Genomic DNA, 17,216 nt, shown 5'->3' on the forward strand with positions numbered 1-17,216 from the left:
CAGCAAGGGAGTGCAGCAGAAAACACATCTGAAACTGTCGCTCGCTTGGACAGGAACACCTGTAGGTTAACTGCATTAGGTTAACTGTTACAGCTTCTACTACACATTGCCGAGATTGCAGTACATATCTACGGCAAATGCGTAACGCTGGAGGAGAATGAGAGTGATGCCGGGTAACTACTGGTGGAAGTCAGGTGAGGAAGCCATTAAGCCTGCAGCTTGGGGCTAAAGAGTTATGGCAGCAGGAATCCTTTACTGGAATTTATGAGCACAGCTGCAAAGTTGGATCTGAACCTCAGTGTGTTGCTTCTAGAGAACGGTGTCAGCCCAAGTAGAACTGCTGGCAGTAAGTAATCTAAAGAAGCGTTGTGTGTGAGGGGAGGAGGCTTTCTCCTGGGCTTGCTTGTTGTATAGCATGATGTTTTCTCCCCGGCACTACCAAAGCAGAGTAGCGTTAAATATCTGAACACGATACGGTTATGGTTTAGCTGTCGTACTGCTTGACACCATTTCCCTTCCAAGCTCTCATATTCTACATGTGGGATGCTGACATCCCTCTTTTTTGTTTTGCGCTGTCCTCCTTAGCAATCGGAGACCATCAATTCAGGTTACAGTGTTGAGAAGTGAGGGAGAATGTGCCGCAGTAAAGAGCCAGTCTTTTCCTTCCCATTACCTTTCCAGGCACAGTAGAGTTCTTCCCAAGCCTTTCGGGAACATCGGCACGTCCTTCTGGGTGTCCTCTTGGCAGGCTGCTGCTTACAGCACAGACCAGAGTGTTGTTTAATCCTGTGCAAGAAACCAAAGGATACAGTCTTTCCTACAATAAACACGCGCAGTTAACTTGGCAGGTGATCTCCAAGGAGAGTCTGTGCTGGAAGGATGGAAAAGGGAGGTATCGGACCTGAAGTTTGTAGGCCCTGATACAGGGCTGATGGAACGGTGTGTAAACCCTGGGTAAACCTGGCATACTTGGGTAGGTGGCAGAGGGCCGTAAGCAGCCTGTTAGGGAGGACGGTGTGACCAGCCGCTACCTCAACAGTAATGGTGCTCCAGGTACGACCTGGAGAGTGGGCAGGTGGGGTGAAGCCCACTCCCTGAGTGGTGCCAATCAGGAGAAAAGTGTCTTTTTTCCGTGTGTCTTCAGAAGAGGCTTGTGGTTTTCAATGAGAGCCGCGGCATTTAATGAAGGATTGGAACCCTCCTTTCTTAGCCAGGCTCAAAGGGATTTCTTAAGGAGCCGCTGTTTTTCTGGTGGAATACCAGTCCAACTGGGTTTCACATGGCAAAGCAGCAGTGCTGCGAAGTAGCTGGTGGAGGATTTTCAGCACCTTGATTCTGTTCACATACTAAGCCGAAAGCAGTGACAGCCGAAACAGTTACTTGTTGTCTTGGTGCAAGAGTAGTAGTTGCACCTTGTAAAGAGTTTAGTGCGGCTAAGCTGAGGTTATTGCTTGCTGAGGACAGGTAAGGCTGCTCAGTCGATTGAAATGAAGGCAGCAGCTTTCTCTGTGGAAATGCTCTTCTTAGAAATGGGAAACGGCAGCAGTGGGTATTTTGGAACAAAATGGTGGTTACGCTCACATTTCTCTCTGTGCGTGCCAGGGCAGTTGTCCTGGCTCTCTGTGTGGTCTCTCAGCAAGTCTTACCTGGTATGTGGCGGACCATCCGAGGATGGGGGATGTTCCTGGAGTGATGGTAGTAGTTTTCGCCTGAGCAGCTAAGCTGCGAGTCACGCCAGTTGTTCTTCCCCATGTCGTGGCTCAAGTGAGGTTCACACGTTGACTCAGAATCGGTCTTTGTTGCGTGAACTTGCTGGCCCTCGTGTGCAGCGTCTTTGTTCAGGGCAGGCTGGCTCTTCCGCCGGTGGGCTGAGGCCAAACGCTGGGGGTGAAGTGGAGAACAAGTGAGAACAGCAAAGGAGACGTCCAGGCCTTCTTGGTTTCTGCCTTTCCTAAGGGTTGTGTGCGCAGGGAGGCAGCCCCCCTCTTTATATCTCTTTCTAGTTGCTATCTGTTGTAGAGTTTGGTTTGCGAGGTTGAATAACAGACTAGTAGCTGTTATTACCGTTATCCTGTGGGGTTTGTATCCCTTTCCGGTAGTAGCAGTCCCTAATGTTCCCAGTCGTCTTTGCCTCTGGCACTTGCCTGGCACACTCGGTACTGTAATGTCTAAGACTGGGAACATCCCAAGACGTTTTTTTTAAGGCACCTGGCAAATGTTACATGGGGTGTGAGCTAATGTGTTCTATTGTGATCTAGTCACGAGGTCATCAAACACTTGCCGTGGCAACCGCATTCCACAGTATAGTGGTGGGTCACAGCTTGGAGGTGGGGGTGGGGGGGGTGGTCCGTGAGCAGGGGAAACCCCCTGGGAGAAATAAAATCCTGTTTCTCTAACTCTTATTTATATCCAAGCTCAGCTGTGGGTCAATCTGTGGTAGCAGCAATTAGAAGTGAAGGTGCAGAGGGCACCTTCCCCACTGAAATTCAAAAGTTAATTTGGGATAATGCAACTACATTTGAAAAAGAATTCAATCTTGGTGGTATCTAGTCAATTTTACTTACATTGCTGATTAAATTATTAAATTGTTCTTATCTCGACCCTCGACTTTGAACATTCCTTTCCAATTCTCCTCCCCACCCCTCTGGGTGGTGGGCAGTCAACAAGCAGCTGTGTGGTGCTTGGTTGCCGGCTGGGATTAAACCCCAACATTTTGGTACATCATAAAACAAAAACCCCAGCTTCAGCCACCCAAACCACACAAATGAGCACATCACAAATAGCTCTGCTCGACTATCTACTTACTGTGGACCTGTAAGCGTGTAAATGACCAGTATCCTAGTTATGGCACAGAGGCAAGAGGTGAGCATGCCACCACTCTGTGAGGGTAAGAGGAACTGACTGTCATCTTGGGGTGGAGGGTGGTGATGTGCTCCCCCTGTCGCCAGTCGTCCCCCCCCCCCCCCCCCCCCGCATTCTAACCTGTGTTGCATCACAATGCTCAAGTGATGACCACCAGTGGTGGCGGTGACGGGCGGCTCTGGTCCTGGCTCACAGTGCGTTCCGGGAGACAGATAAGAGCCCGACAGCCAAGGGCTAGTTTGAACAACGTGCCCACCTGGCAGTGCTGGCCACGGTCTGACTCAGGCCAAGCCTGGAAGAGGCTGACTTCTGTAGGCGGTGTGCAGATGTGACTGTGAGGTAATTCTCTGACTCTGTTAATCTTGGACGGCCCAGGGCCCGTTGAGCTCTGCCGTGCAGCACCAGCTGGCACAGCTCTCGCCTTGAGTAGGGATGCCTCTCTAGGCTATATGCAGCATTTTATCTCTGTTTTGCTTGTTTCTGAAGGGAAAACCTTCATTTGGGAACGCTGAGCACCGTATGAAAAGACCTGAGGCTTGAAATCCACAGCAAAGGCACGTAGTGCTGACCTGCACCCAGTTCCTCGCAGCAGGATGTTGTGCCAGGAGAGGGCAAGAACGTGGGCAGCAACGGGGCCTGCGCCTGTGGGTGTTGATGGAGCCAGCGGCTCGGGCGATCACAAGTCGAGCAGGGTGTTGCACGTGGTAAGAGAGGCGCATCCTCTCGCAGCACGTCTTGCTGACCTACTGAATTGTGTTTTCCCATCAGCACGGTCGGCACATTGTCCTTGTTTCACTGTTCACTGAAAGCCATTCCCACAGGTTACCGAGGAGCTGGACTGTAAAGCCAAGGAATCGGGAGCAGGTACAGCCACAGGCAGACAGAGTATGGTTCTTAAGTAGCTTGCACAATGGCATAATTTACTGTCTCCGCTGGGCTCTTGTGAGCGTCAGCAAAGGGATTCAGCAAAGCCTTCAGATTCTCACTGTGTCCCTGCCGCTGAGACTTCAAGAGCCACTGTCCCCTGTTCTCTTTGCAGCTGCAGTGCCACTGGGAGCAGTGGGTTTGGAGGGCAGGCTCCCAGGGAGGTGGGAAGAGGGGAGAGCTTCCAGCCAGGGCTCCGCCGTGGGTGGGATGCGACAAGGGTGGGGAAGAGTGTGACAAGGGAATCGGGGAGGCAGAAGCCCTGCAAAGAGCCAGGTTTCTGCAGGTGGGTGGTTTGTTTTCATTCTAGCGCTTTGGCTGATTAAGGGCGGGACTCTGAGCTGAGAGGCTTGGCTAAAAGGCCAGAGCAGTGCACCTGCAGGAGCACATCACAAGACTGGCTCCCAGTGTGCTGGGAGGGCTTGGGTTATCGGCAACCTGACTGCTTTGCAGCTGAGCGTCTCCTTGGTGCGCGAAGTCAGTGGTGGCAAGATTCAAAATGGGCATGTCTGTAGGAGAAGGCCTCAAGGGCAAGAGTCCAAGTACTGATAGCCTGATGAATAGAGACTCGTTAGAACTTGTAGGGCACAAGCCCTGGGAACAAAGGAACAAGCTAACTGCAGACCCCTGAGCCGTTACAGTTGAGGAGGCAACCAGACGGACAGAGAAACGAGTAGCCAGATAAGGGAACGGAGAGCGCCGATATGTACCTTTGTTAATCAAGAAAGCCGCCCATAAGGAAACCCCCTAATTTTGGAATAGAAATTGTTGCTATGTCAAGGTAAACTAGTAAGTTCCTATTGTTTTAACGGTGTGCCTTAAATATCAACCAATCAGTGTTTTTTACGCTTAAGATTTAAGCAATCAGTGTGTAATATGTAGAAGGTAGAAACGTATATAATTGTAAGACAATCACTAATAAACCGACAACTTGCTTGCATCAAGCTGCGTCCCGTCTCTTCATTCGCCGCACATGTCGGTCTTTTCACTCCCTTTTTTTGAGGCTCTGCAAATGAGAACAGAGCGCTACGGTGAGCTACTAAAGAAAGAAGACCTACATCTGTCTGTCTTCAGATTCCCCAGATGTTCTCAGTGAGCTGGGTGAGAAGAAAGCCTATGGGACTGGAGGACTGCTGGGTCACAATCACCACAAGGTAAACTGTGGGGTCTGTTTCCTTACAGGGCCTTTTTTTTTCCTTTCTTTTTTTTTTTTTCTATTTGTCCCTCCTTGCACCTTATTTGATGTTACTCTGTTGATGTGGTTTTGACTTGATCTAGTCGTTATGGTATGGAGTGTTGGCACAGCTGGAAAGGGTCTTTTTTGCTCAACTTGGACACAGGATTTGCCAGGTCTAAAGAAGCAAACAACATTTGTTTATCCTTTGCTCTTCCTCTGAAAAACTACCTGGTTCCTGTGATGTGCGTAACTTTGTACTTAAGCAGAAACTTGCCTTTAAAAGAGGCTGTGGCTGATGCTTCCTAGTTCCGCAGCTGCATGCCCAGATTCTATTTATGGTCCTTTTGGCTGTATGTCACAGTGTGCCATATATGCAAAGTAACACAGCACTTTATTTGGCGAGCTTTCATTTTGCGTGAGCTTGTCTTCCCTTGCCCTTCTCAAACATTTTCAGATCACGGCTGAAAGGCTCTTAACGCGGAGACACTTCGTAAGGCAAGGATTATACTAGAGCAGTGTTTTGCTTAAGGTTTCTGGGCAGGAAAGAAACACAACCCCCCCACCACCAAAAGCAGAGGTGCCTTTACTAGCTGTCCCAAAGGCTGTTGTATATTGTAACCCTGATAGCTTACAAGCTGAGCCTAAAAGACAGCTTTCAGGGCAGTAAGGCATGAGTAAGGTGGAGAGAATCAAGCTGCCTCTCCAGTCTCCTGTTCTAAATTTTGTGTAGGTGAGGAGAAGGACATTTGCACCGAGGTTTTTGTGTTTTGCTGTGAGTACATCCACCGCGCTGCTTAGTGTAACTGCACCATTGCTCGCCCTTTCTCTTTTGATTAACTCTGGCCTCGGTGCAGCAGTGGAAGCAAGCCGAGGACGGTACGGGGCTCAGCAGAGGAGACTGCAGGGCGTGCCCTGTCCCTGGGGAGCTTCTTGTGACAGGTGTGAATTTGGGAAGTCCTGTAGAAGGAGAAAGTCCTTCCAAGCGGCCTTGTCAGGCTTTGAAGCGCCTTAATGAAACCGGCCGTCTGGTGGTGGGAGACTGGTGGCGTCAGTAACAGGGCAACTTGCTTGTTGCTTTTTGCTTATTTACTTAGAATCCTCCTCTCTTGGGATTGACTCTCCATGCATTTCCACGGGCAGTTCGGTGCCTGCATTGCCATGTTAAAAAGGCATGAGGGAGACGGGTATGTGTGAAATACTTGATGCCAGGAAACTGACACGGTGTAAGAGGAGACTTTTCTTTTTTCCTTGACTCGACCTGGAACTATCAAGCTTGGATGATCTGAGATCCATGTAAAACACTGTGTTGCAAAGCACAGCTGCAGGTGTAGCTGGGAGAGTGTGTTTCCTTCTGTTCAGGTTTGTATGCCAAGGCTAATGCTTTGTAACGTACGCTACAAGACGGTGTTGCTTCATTCCAGCCTGCAGTGGAGGCTGCCGGCTGTTCCCACTGCCGCCTTGTGTCCTTGCACAAGACTGTTGCTGCTATCGCAGCCCATCCAAGGAGCCTCTGTTCTCCTGTGGAAGCCACTGTGTTTCCATCAGTTCCGTTTTCACTATGCAGATAAAGGAAGTTCCAAGGCAAGGGAGAGGAAACGTGCTCCTTACACTCCTCTTGTCTCTTCAGCCGGCATTTTTGCCACAGGTGCTTTCTGCAGTAACAGCGATAGTGATACAGTCCTTGGAGAGCTCATGCCTTCACAGTACATTTCAGGTGAATAGCCTGCTTAGTGAAATGGCCAGCTCTTCAGTATCAGCGTCCCAGGGAGCAGCTGGCTGTCCCGTCAGCCTGGGTGCAGGAAGCCTCTAGTAAATGTGACAGTTTTCTGTAACTTGGCTCTCGGCGAGTATGAGATCCATGCTGCTCCCCCGTTTCTGAATGCCTGCCTAATTCTCTGTCAGGCTTTTTTTCCCTCCAGGGCTCCTTTGAACCTTTCTCGTATGCTGTCGCTCGGCACTGAGGCTGCTTGTGCTGCGGGCGTTCTTTGAAGTCAGCATTCTCCGGTGGTGTCAGCACTATTCCTGTAGCCCCAAGCCAGACGAGCCACCCGTCTGTCCCACATTTGTCATCCAGGTCTGGCTTACTCGCCAGCCAGAGGGCCTCCTGCAGCCTTGCCTGCTGCTGCCGAGCCACAGTCTGTGTTGAGTGGGTTTTTGGATAGCCTGGGGTTGTTCTAGGCAAGAATCTGCCAGTGAGGTTTGTATGTAATGCTGTCTGGGGTTATTGTCACTTAGGGAAAGTTTTAGGAGCTGAAACAGGAGGAGGAGGAGGAGGAGGAGGAGATGGCTGTTAGAGTCAGCATCCTAGAAACGGCAAGAAGGGGTCATGGAGTTGGAGACTAATAAGGATTTTTGCCACAAGCGCAGGTGGAAAAATAAGAGGAAGACAATGACGGCAGGTTTCAGGAAGACTTTGGGCTGCGCTTATGTTAGGGAGGGGACCAAGTCCTTGTCAAGGTGCATCCACAGCAATATTCCTGTCAAACGAATGTGGGAAAGCATTAGTGCCTGTATAAAGGGCAGTGGTGAGAGCTGCAGTAGTGGGGGGCCGTTCCTCTCTGTCCCCGAGGGCAATTAATTCAAAGTGGAGCCGCTGCAGGAAAGCGCTGCGGTAGTAACTGGGGGCTCACAGTGTGCTTGGCTTTAGGCTGCGGCTGTAGCAGACTTGCCTTGTGCGCTTCTGCTTGTGCTTCACCAGATTTAGCCTGAAGATGCTGCAAGCGAATGCATGAGAAGCTCTGTAAGGATGGATGTGGGAGGTGGTGCTATCAGCAGTTCTTTCACCTCCTTGTTGAAGAGCTGGTGGTCTTTCTTGATGTTGCAGTGTTTGAGATCATCCTGGCGTACCTGGAGAAGAAAGACTGGAAGGACGCCTCGTCAGTGTCTTGCCACAGCGGAAAGGGGCTGTTGCGTTGGGAGAGGCCGATGATTCGTCCAAGCGTGCTCTGTCTGGAAAAGAAGATGGAGACGATGACTCGGACAGCGACTAGGCTTCACAATGAGACGATGGGAAAGATGGGACACGTAGTCCGTGGGATGAAGTTTGGACGTGAAGTGGTTCCGCTCCAAAGACCATCTGCTGCCCTTGTGACACCGGATTGTCCCAATGCTCGATAGTTCCGTAGCTGGCCCAGAGCTGTTCCTGGACATGAAGGGCAAAGATAAATGTGGGTTTTTTACCCTGAAGCTTCCGTATTAATAGCTTATTTTTGTAAAAAATAAAGTAATGGCAAATGTAGAATTTATTTTGTTTCCCAAGGAAGCGATTGCATTCCTTTTTTTTTTTTTTTTACAATTCTTTTAAATGTGACTTTTTCTACATACCAAGTTGGGCACGTTACCCAAGAGCATTAGTAGATGCTATTTGAATGGATGCCGCCTTCTCTGTTCCTGCCCTAAGTTTTCTTGAAAGCGGTGAATGGTGACCTCACAACCTGTTCCGCTAGTGCCGTTGCCAAGTGTGCATGAACACTCGGCACAAACAAGCAGAAATTCTAATTTTCCTGAGCTCCTCAACAGACAATCACCAGCAACCAAACTGCCTTCATCAGCTGAGCCACGCTGACTTGTATACCATGCGCAGATAGCTGGGGTCGGTAGATGAGCTACGAGCGTGGGGTTACGCCAATGCTTTAGACTTCAGCTTGAGCAGGATGGACGTCTGCGCAAGCGCGAATCACGTGCCTTGGTTGGCACATGGTGCGCATGGAGTTGAGGCGTCACGATCGCTTTTGGTTACTTCTCGGTCCTCCTAGCAAAATTGATCACGGAGCCTCAGAACAGTACCAGGAGACAGGAGCTCTCTCTTTCAAGTCACTTACTGAGTTTCAGTAGGTCTGATTTATGACATGATCCTGCGTGCATTGTTTTCTCTGTCAAATATTTTTCCTTTACAAAAAGAGGCATAGTCTCAGTTTTGGCTGGATGTTCTGGTTCCACTCATTTCTAACTGACTGAAGTGCTCTTGCAAAGGACGGAAACGGAGACCGTGGAAGCGTGGCTTCGCTTCAGGCTTGTGAGCCTGCCCCATCCCTTTCTCCTGTAGGGACTAGCCAGGTAACTGCAGCTTCTGAGCAAGTACAGCTTCCGCGCGGGTCAGCTGAAGAGCGTAAGAAGACGTCATCGTAACTGTTGTTCTGAGCTGAGCTGGAATCAGGGGGCTGACCCAGGCATGGCTTGGCTTGTATCCATTTTCATTCCTCCCTCTGTTGTTACTGCTTTCAAACGGAGAGTAGAAGTGGGATCCCCACAGGCCTGTAAAGGGTTGGCAACCAACAGGTTGTGGCTTTCTACAGTCGGTGCGTTTCTGTCTGTTCTTTTTGAATAGCCGTAGAAAAGCCTGTTCTGTTAGAAGGGTGGCTAGTGGCTCAAGTAATGTGGGCTTTTTTGTTAGGCTTTACAGAAATGTGATTGCTTTTGTTCCCGAAACGAGATCAGCTTTTTCACGAGAGCATTGCTGCTCTTATTTCTGTAACAAGAAGTGCAGCGTGAGTATGCCCACCGTCTATTACACTGATTCTCTGATGTAAACGTGCCAAGCAATGCAATTACAAGGAGCTACATCGTTACAGCTGAGGTTCTGCGCGTTAATGCACATAGCACCTATTAAACCTGATCTAAGGCTCCTCAGCCTCTCTAAGGTTTCCTTAAGATGGTTTCGTACACGTGCCTCATCTCCTCAGGCTTGAGAGTGCACGAGCAGGTGGCACAGACAAACTGGGGACTTTGGAGACTTTCTGAGTGGGTCCGAAAGCCTCTTACGGCATTACGCAGCCTGTCCTGCATCGTTGCCAGTGAAATGAGGCCAACGCACCCGCGCCGTGCGCATGCACGTATTTTCAGATCAAGCTGTTGCAAATCTGAAGCTTACCTGCCTGTGGAGAAAGAGAAGGAAAAGGTGCTCTGCGGTATGTTGCTCTTAGCACCGGGAGCCTTCCAGCTCGGCAGCATCACAGCAGCTTGGGGACCGGCTGTGCGGCCTCTTTGTACACATTGCTTGTCTCAGTCGCCCGCTCTTCCTGTCCTCTCGCTGGCGCCTTAGCCAGGAGTTGGGGCATTGCTGCTGTTTCCCTTTGCTCTCTCTTTGTGCTAAGCTCGTCAGGTGATACTAGGCTGAAGTTCATGCCTGTGGTCATGCGTCGTCTCTCCCGGATGCTGTCCTCGGGATGTGTTAACTGGCGAGATAGAACAGCAAGCGAGAGTAGACTGGGGTTTCGATGGGCTCAGCCCTCTGGCTGCTGCTGCCGCCGTTCTCAGCCTTTCAGCGTCCTACAGTTCTGCAGCCACCTAGAAGAGGCTGTTCTTGGCGGGCCTGGACTCACACCGATGTGCGCACTGACCCTTTTCTAAATGCTTCAGTTGCCTGGCTGTTCATCAGTGTATTCACCAGCTGTAGACACGATCCTAAGAGAGTAAAGTGGTGATTTGCTTTCAGGCAGCCGGTTGCGGCTATGTGAAGCGACGTGTTCAAGAAGCCCCAAAGGGCCCATTCTTGCAGTGAGTCCAGTGTGAAGTTACTGTTGAAAACAGCCAAATTAGTTGCAGCACATGAAAATTGCCCCAGCGTCAGGTCAAATGCGAGACGCTGAAACCTTTGGCTTTGGACGTTTGTGAGAGGTTCTGAGAGAACAGCTTGTAAAAGCAAGCGTGCTTGTGCGATTTGTGACCCCTCCAGCGCTTGCCATGGTGCTGCAACTCCTCCTGAGAGAGCAGGGAGGCAGTCCTCCTGTCTCACCAGCGTCTTTTTGCAGCATGAAAGCGGAGGCTGGTAGGCTGGCCATGGACCGACACGCCTGGGAAAAAGCATGCTGAGCGGTCTTGGCCTTGTGCTGTATTTTGCTTGGGTCCTGATATACGTGCCGCCACGTACTTCATATGCTGTGTCCTGTGTCTTTGTTTAATGCCCGAGTGTCTGTGGCTGCCTCTGTGAAGAAGGTCGCGGACTCGCCAGGTAGTACGTCCTACCTCTGCAGCAGTGGTCAGCTGGTTGAGAAGTCAGGGGGCCAGCAATGCGTATTGGGGGACATTTGAGTGATTCAGTATTTTTAATCTCATCTTACTTTGTTGCAGGGAACACCTGTTAGATATTTTTTCTTGTCTTCTCTTGTAGAAGGAGAGTGGGTGTGCGCTGGGGAAGTCGGTTACCCTGGTGTGAATTGTAGAATCCAGGTGTGCGACATGACTGACTTTCTTGCGAGGACACTGTTAGTGCGTTTCTTCTGGCTTCCTGTCGTTCTCAGATAGAATTGAAGTGTTCCTTTACTTAACTACAGCGAGTAAGTTACAGAGCTGGTAATAGTCAGTGTTATTCTAATGCATTTTATTCTACTTCTTGACTGCTTCATGACATTGTTTGGAACGGCTGCACAGGTAGCTGAGTTTAGCGCTCTGTGTTTGTTTTTGTTTTTCAGGAGGCTCTGAAAACTTGGCCATATTCAGTCATCACGATCCAGTGCATAACTCCTGCTTACTTCTGCGTTCGCTGTGCACTCCAAAGAGTTCACGTATTTCTCGAGTGGGCCAGCTCTGCAGTGATAAGATTACGTCTCGGGAGAAGGATAGAAAGAAGTACTTGCAGAAGAAGCTTAGTTTGCAAGCTGAGGACTTCACGGAGCATTTAGCAATAGTTGACATGGATGTGTGACTGTTGAAGTCAGGCTACTACCCGAACCTTCTCAGTAACAGCAGACACATCCTAAAGACTAGAGACTCCCAGCTTTTTGGGGTAGGGACAAGCAATAGTTCAGAAGCTGGGACATCTAATTTTATCAGAGGACACAGAAACGTCGCTGCCTCACAGAGCAGCCTTGAGAGTTACTCTGCCGCTGCTGCACCCTGACGTGATTGTAAGAATCTGCTTCAGCTTCTCGTGCTAGTGAATCCAGGCCTCTAATAAGGCAGGCAGGTGGGATCAAGGATAACGTAACACAAACAGCTTTAATGCTTATCTTGAGTCACACGTTGAACATAACCTTGTTCTTCTCTTTATTACTAGGATGGGTGAAGTGCCCTTGAGAGAGCTTTGTTGTCAGACGTCTAGCAAATACAGTCACGGGTGCTTTGGAAAGGGAAATGGGTGAGAAGGTGCAATTGATTGTAACTATCCTTGCAAACTATTGCCCTTCTGGCTCTTACCACGTTTGTTCCATGACCTGTCAGCTTCAAAGTTCATGGAGGGAATGCAACCGTGCTGTTGAAAGACTACATTAATGTGGTTGCTTTAGTTTTGGTTCTGTTCAGTAGTGATCCTGTGAGGCCTCTGCGATGTAATTAAGGTTTTCAGGCTCAGCTGCTGCAGCATGGTGCTGAGGGACAGCTGGTAGGAAACACTCAGGACAGAGATTTGAATGGGATTAAGACAGTCATGAGTACAGCCCAAAAGCATGTGGTCAAGTTCAAGTGTGGCCCGTTCAACAAGTCATTACCACAGCCCTGTCAGTGTGTGGTCACTTAACCCTGCTGTCTGGTTTCCAGCTGACTTTGTAGTGTTTACACCTAAGACACCAGGGAAGTTGCAAAGCACTGCCAGCTCCTGTCCTGCTAGAAGCTCCGTCCCCATTTACTGCAGACGGCAGACTCCTACTCTTGTGCAGCTGTACAGAAATTACATATCTCGGAAAATGTTCCCCATTTACATGGCTTTGTGCGAATGAGTTTCTGCCTCTGTGGTCTGAGTTGGCAGGCAGACCTGAGTAATGCCCACTCTGTGTGACTGGCCTTTGGCCAGCCATTCATAAAAACTCTGTTTCCTGAATGTGCGGCCACACGTTCCTTCAGCCTTACCAGCCTGCTCCGCTGGGGGCTCTAGCACAGCTGGGCACGTGCAGCAGTGAGTGAGCAGCACGAGAAAGCCGAGCTGAGGTAGGCCACCGGGTCTTGGCATACTCCTCTCCTGCAGCGGGAGATGGGAATGGAGGTGGTAGTTGTGACTATAGTAGGCATGATTTGAAGGCAGGGGCCCTTGGAAAGAGAACACTGAGCTCTGCGCTGAGCTAAGCTCCTCCTTCTTTAACGCTGTGCTGCCAGGGTTTCTCTCCTTCCCCGCAAACGGCCAGATGCCTTGAGTGAGCTTGTCTGCACCGAATCATCTGAGTCTGGAAAACAGATGGGAGTAGGGTTGACTTGTCACCTTGTCTTGTTTTTGTGAGATTTAATTGGCAGAGGTATCTTTTAGATGGGTAAGCCCCAGTTCTTCCGCTTTCACAGTCCACTCACAGGGCCTGAAAAAGGGCCAGATGCATTTCTGTCCTTGTTGGCTGTATTTCAACGGCTCGAGGTTTGCACGGTGCATTGGAAGGCTGGTTTTGGTCTCATCCTGTCTCGTCCGTGTCTCCCCCCTCCGCATTGGATGCTACAGTGTGTGCTGCTTCTCTGCCAGTCGTGAGAGCTGTGAAAGCAAATTCCAGCTTGCTGTGAGGCAGACGACTGCAGTCATTGTGCAGGCCACATGTGGCAAGTCCAGGGTCTTTCTTTTTCTTTTTTTTTTTTTCTTTTCTTCCCCAGTGCCTAGGGCTTGGTGTGCATCTCTGCAGACAGGGTGTGCGTGCCCCTCTTCCTACCCCAGTATGTCTGTGACTGCAGAGCCAAGCCTACACACAAGAGCTCTTTGTGCAGGCCTGGCTGAGTCACGCAAACAGATGACCCTGATGCCAAAAGGCGTTGCCTCTGTCCCTCTTTTCATTTAGCTCGCGTCTCATGTACCTGTGCAGCATGGTTGGGTTGAATGACTTGAGGACAAAATACAATGAACATCAAATTGTTTTATTAGGAAGTCTGAACGCCTGTCTTTATAATCTAAGTGCTCAGGTCACATATTTCTGTATGTGAAGGTGGCTGGGAGATGCTTCAGCGGCTGTGAATAGGGGAGGCCTCCGCTGGAAAAGGGATATCCGTGGTTTGGGGGCGGCCGTGGTATAGGTGAGATTTCTGGTAGAGTGTGAGGGCAGGACGGCCTCTTGTTTCCACCACACTTTCTCAGCTGTAGCTCTTCCCTGGGAAGAGCGTGTCTGCTTGCGCTGGACCTCTCTTTCTCAGCGTTGCGAACAAAAGATGTTCTTTCTCCCTTTCTGGAAAACATTTTGGAAAAGCAAGCTGTATATTACGAGGCTAGGCTTAGGATGCTGTTAGGCTTGTTTGGCTTTGTTCGGTACGCAGCTGAGAGTATAGAAGCACATCTGCTCTTTGGCAAAGAAGCCTCACTGGGCACCGCTGTCGAAAAGCAGAGGTGCTTGCTTTGGAGGTTTCCTCTTCCTCCTTCTAGTTCTTAGGTAAGATTCCTCTTCACCCTCTCCTCCAGCTGAGTTCCAAGCAATAGTAAATGCTGGCAGCGTCAGAGCTGGCATGAGTGGCTTTGTTAAAATGATCACGTACGCTGGGACTGGCTTGTGTTGCCTCCGTGTGCTTCAGAAGGGGCACAAAGAGGTGACGGTGGCGTTCCTTGGCAGCGCCAGTATGTTTGGCTTGCCCTGACTGGGTAGAGGGTGCAAGAGTGGGCTTTGGTAGCTGGAAAGGTCTGAGGAGGCCTGACGTAGCCTGCAGAGAGTGAGGGCGAGATGTTAGCAGAGGGCGAATGCCAGAGTTTGTTGGCAGAGGGAGTTTCAGCTTGCGTGTGACTTACAGGAGCAGACCTCAGAATGTCACAGGCTCACGGAACGGCTGGGGTTGGAAGGGACCTGTGCAGGCCATGTCGTGCAACCCCCTGCTAAAGCCGGTTTGCCTCGAGCGGGTTGCACAGGGTCGCGTCCAGGTGGGGTTTGAGTATCTCCAGGGAAGGAGGCTGCACAGCCTCTCTGGGCAGCCTGTGCCAGGGCTCCGACAGCCTCCAAGTGAAGGTGTTTTCCCTCACACTCGGATGGAATTTCCTGTGTTTCAGTTGGCGCCCGTCGCCCCTTGTCCTGACGCTGGGCACCACTGAAAAGAGCCTGGCCCCATCCTCTTGACACTTGCCCTAAAGATATTTATGTGCACTGAGGAGATGCCCTCTCACTCTTCCCCAGGCTACACAGGCCCAGCTCTGTCAGCCTGTCCTCGTAAGGGAGATAGTCCAGTGCCCTGATGGTCTTTGTAGGTATAAACCGTGCACCGCAATGTAAAAGGAGGTTGCTCTCCAAGGGGTTTCCAGTGCTGCTAAAACTTGGTACTTGTATCAAACTTGTATCAAATGTGATACACGTGTAACTACACTTGTATCAAATTGCCTGGCGTGGCTTGTACTTAGGAGCATTTTTGTCGAAGGCTGGCCATGATCAACTGCAATCACAAAGTTACCTTTTTCACAGGAGGAGAACCCAAAAATTTCTGGTTGTGGGGTTTAGCTTATCCCTCATTGTGGCAACCTCCCTGCAGGTTTTACGTGGCCGGAGTCATTTCCCCGTCTAGGCTTCTCCGATGTGGAGGGAGAGGCTTCAGCAGAGTCGGGCTGTTGATGTTCTCTGCTGCACCTTCCTCAGATTTCAGCACGTCTTTCTCAGTCAGTTCTCAATCCACCAGACTGAACACAAAGTCTTTCTCTGAAACGTGAAGGTAGCAGAAATTTTGTTCAAATTCCCACTTGCTGCTGATCTGGATGTTTGGGGGTGAATTCAGGAGTTCCCTTACCACGTTTTCAAAGGGCTTAAAGACACGAGAGAGACATTTTGTTTGCTTTCTGCCCGCCCCCAGCCGCCCAGAGCCCCAGTGGGAGAGCGCGTTTTTCCGCCCCGCACCAAACCGGAGAGCGCTGAGGTGTGAGTGACTGCTTTCTGTCTGCTGTCACCTGACTGCTCAGCGCAGCCACAGCTGGGCCCAGCGCACTTTGCTGGTCCCAATTCCTTCCACCTCGGCAACGCCACTCAGCTCAGGTCGATGAGAATTTCAGGGTTTGATGTGAATGTACAAGAGCGCGTGCTTCTCAGAAAGGGATGCAGGTGTGTATCTTTGTTACCTTGTTTACTTGCCCTTGCAAACCATTCTTGGATCTTGGTAAGGGAGTCTGTCTCCAAAAGTTGGCTGATTTTATCCAGCACCTAGAAGACGTACGGGATAGTGACCATGAAAGAAGAGAAGCTGATTCGTGACAGCTTTTGCATGTGTTTCCATTTAGCCCTAGCTGTGTGAGTGTGGGCTTTATGGCCTAGCCCAAGGTGTCCCATCAGGTTTGCCACAGTGTGAGCAAAGGACGCCAGCCTGCAAAAGGTGATGTTGCATGAGCGCCGTGTACGCGGCACTTCAGAGACACCGCAAGGAAACGCTAAGAGTGTTTACTACGCGGAAAGCCCCTTGCATGTGTCATGCCAGATTGACAGGCTGCTTTTTAGAGAACAAGTTTCAGCTGTGTCGTTCCACCAGTGATTGCCCATAGCAACTTCCAGGTAGGGGAGAGCAACTAAGGAGTAAATGCTAAATACGAAAGCCAGTAGGCTCCCCACGGGGGTGGTGGCGGTGGGAAATCTGGCCATTGAAGTCCCACACCATCCTCAAGAGAACTAAGAACGCATACCGTGATAGGAATCCATGTACTGTAGCCCTCGTGTCTTTACCTTTTTTTCCTGATCTGTGTCACCGAGGTCAGAACTCCCCTGGACGCGAGCACGGTCACGCGAGCTGACGGATGGGGAGGAATGCTGGGTGAGAGGCGTGTCCTGGAGTCCCACTCTGTGTGCAGGTTGTGGAGAGGCTTGGTATCGTTTCTGCAGAAGCTTTCCAAAAGAGAAAGCAACGTGTAAAGGAGTGGCTTGACTCCATTTCTGCAGCGCTTAAAGGCAGTGTGAAACGTAGGGCTAACACTAGTCCCCAGCAAGGGAGTGCAGCAGAAAACACATCTGAAACTGTCGCTCGCTTGGACAGGAACACCTGTAGGTTAACTGCTTTAGGTTAACTGTTACAGCTTCTACTACACATTGCCGAGATTGCAGTACATATCTACGGCAAATGCGTAACGCTGGAGGAGAATGAGAGTGATGCCGGGTAACTACTGGTGGAAGTCAGGTGAGGAAGCCATTAAGCCTGCAGCTTGGGGCTAAAGAGTTATGGCAGCAGGAATCCTTTACTGGAATTTATGAGCACAGCTGCAAAGTTGGATCTGAACCTCAGTGTGTTGCTTCTAGAGAACGGTGTCAGCCCAAGTAGAACTGCTGGCAGTAAGTAATCTAAAGAAGCTTTGTGTGTGAGGGGAGGAGGCTTTCTCCTGGGCTTGCTTGTTGTATAGTGCGATGTTTTTTCCCCAGCACTACCAAAGCAGAGTAGCGTTAAATATCTGAACACGATACGGTTATGG

The 17,216-nt window shown here is 50.2% G+C and overlaps 2 long non-coding RNA genes across 2 annotated transcripts; one reads left to right on the forward strand and one right to left on the reverse strand.

The window, feature by feature from the left end:
• Positions 1–1,875: 1,875 nt before the first annotated feature.
• LOC129783910 (uncharacterized) lies at positions 1,876–13,868 on the forward strand. Its single transcript, XR_008746011.1, has 3 exons — positions 1,876–4,940; positions 7,788–9,261; positions 11,374–13,868. It is a non-coding gene; the product is annotated as an uncharacterized LOC129783910 (long non-coding RNA).
• A 1,489-nt stretch (positions 13,869–15,357) lies between these two features.
• LOC129783911 (uncharacterized) lies at positions 15,358–16,535 on the reverse strand. Its single transcript, XR_008746012.1, has 3 exons — positions 16,480–16,535; positions 15,885–15,966; positions 15,358–15,471 (listed from the first exon to the last, which is right to left on the reverse strand). It is a non-coding gene; the product is annotated as an uncharacterized LOC129783911 (long non-coding RNA).
• Between the last annotated feature and the right edge of the window lie 681 nt (positions 16,536–17,216).

Source organism: Falco peregrinus, chromosome 2 (assembly GCF_023634155.1).
Source record: "Falco peregrinus isolate bFalPer1 chromosome 2, bFalPer1.pri, whole genome shotgun sequence".
Lineage (NCBI taxonomy): Eukaryota > Metazoa > Chordata > Aves > Falconiformes > Falconidae > Falco > Falco peregrinus.